At 33.6% G+C, this 2,157-nt stretch overlaps 1 protein-coding gene across 1 annotated transcript in view; it reads left to right on the plus strand.

Moving 5' to 3' along the window:
- LOC111733593 (adhesion G protein-coupled receptor E2-like) overlaps positions 1-2,157 on the plus strand; it is a 32,377-nt gene that overhangs the window by 20,441 nt on the left and 9,779 nt on the right. The window lies entirely within an intron of this gene.

Below are 2,157 nucleotides of genomic sequence, written 5' to 3' on the forward strand. Positions count from 1 at the left end.
TACAAATGGCTTCAAAGGAAACAATTAAATTTGGAAGCATATAAATTTAATATTATTTGATACATAAGTATGATTTGTTTCATTGAGGTAAAATTCATGTAACATAAAATTTACCATTTTAACCAAAGTGTACAATACGGTGGCATTTAGTACATTCACAGACTGTACAATCATCACGTCTATTTCTAACACATTTCATCACCCCAAAAGTAAACAGTATACCCACTAAGCAGTTGCTTCTCGTTCCTCTCTCTCCCAGTCCCTGGCAACCACAAACCTGTTTTCTGTCTCTGTGGATTTGCCTGTTCCAGACAATTCATATAAGTAGAATCCCACAATATGTGACCTTATAGCCTAGGTTCTTTCACCAAGCGTGTTTTTGTGGTTTTTGTGGTAGCATATATCACTATTTCATTCCTTTTTATGGCTGAATAATATTCCATTGTGTATAGATATACCACCTTTTGTTTGTCCATTCACGCATTGATGGGCATGTGGGCTGTTGTCTTCTTTTGACTATTGTGAATAATGCTGGTATGAATGTTTTTATTAAATTTATGAGGGTGACATTGGTTAACAAAATTACGTAGGTTTCAAGTGTACAATTTAATAATATGTCATATGTAAATTGCAAAATACAAAAATTTAACCCAAAGTTAAATTTTTTTTCTGTTACCATCTATTTGACCTCCTCTCTCCCTTCCCATTAAACTGCTACTATGAATACTGATGTACAAGTTTTGTCTGAATAATTGTTTCAACTCTTTGGGGTACATAACTAAGGAGTGAAATCTCTGAGTGACCTAGTAATTCTATGTTCAACTTTTTGAGGAATCACAAAACTATTTTCCAAAGTGGCTACTTTTTTGTTTACAATGCTACTAGCAAAGTACAAGGGTTCAAAGCTCCACATCTTTAGCAACGCTTGTTACTTTCCATTGCTTTTGGTGTTATCATAGCCTGTTAGTGCATGTGAGGTGACATCTCACTATGATTTTTCTTTCCATATACCTAATGAGTAATGATGTTTAAAATTTTTGCTTGTCACTGTGGAACATTTTTAAATCTTTTTTGGAGAAATGTCTATTCAAGTCCCTTGCCTATTTTTTAATTGGGTTGGTAGGCTTTTGGTTGTTGAGGTGTAAGAGTTCTTGATATATTCTAATAGTATCTCCTATAAGATATGTGACATGCAAATATATTGTCCTGTTCCATAGATTGTCTTTTTACTTTCTTCAATCTTTTTTTCCTTTTTTTAAAATTAAATTTATGGAGGTGACATTAAATAATAAAATTGTGTAGGTTTCAAGTGTACGATTCAATAATATGGCATATGTATATTGCATTGCGTGTTCATCATCCAAAGTTAAAATTCCTTCCGTCACCATATATTGACCCCTTTGTACTTATCTACCTCCCCTCTCCCACCTTTCTCTCTGACAACCACTAAACTGTTGTCTGTGTCTATGGATTTTATTTGTTTGTCTTGTTTGTTTGTTGCTTTCAGTTTTATATTCCACATATGAGTGAAATAATATGGTTCTCAACTTTTCTGTCTGACTTATTTCGCTTAGCACGATTATATCAAGATTCATTCATGTTGTCACAAATGGTAGTATTTCATCTTTTCTTATGACTAATATTCCATTGTATATATGTACCACGCCTTCTTTAGCCAATCATCTATCAAAGGAAACCCTTTTCATTCACCTTAATGAATAGATGCGTCAGTTATGATGAAGTTCAGTTTATCTCTATTTTTCTTTTGTTGCTTGTGTATGTGTTGCCATATCTAAGGATCCATTTCCAAATCCAACACCATAAAGATCTGCGGCTATGTTTTCTCCTAATTGTTCTTGGTTTAGCTCTTAAACATAGGTCTTTAACTCTTTTTGAATTAATTTTTGTTTATTATATGAGATAGGGTGCCAAATTCCTTCTTTAGTGTGTGGATAGCCAAACATCCCAGCACCACTCGTAGAAGAGAGTATTCTTTCTTCATTGAAGGATTTTGGCGCCCCTTGCTGAAAATCAATTGAATATAGACAAATGGATCTATTTCTAGACTCCATTCTGTTTCGTTGGTTTATATGTGTATCGTTATGCCAGTACCATACTGTTTTGATTTGTAGGTTGGTAGTAAGTTTTGAAATCAGG

The sequence above is a fragment of the Pteropus vampyrus genome, unplaced genomic scaffold, assembly GCF_000151845.1.
Source record: "Pteropus vampyrus isolate Shadow unplaced genomic scaffold, Pvam_2.0 Scaffold583, whole genome shotgun sequence".
In the NCBI taxonomy this organism is placed as follows: Eukaryota; Metazoa; Chordata; class Mammalia; order Chiroptera; family Pteropodidae; genus Pteropus; species Pteropus vampyrus.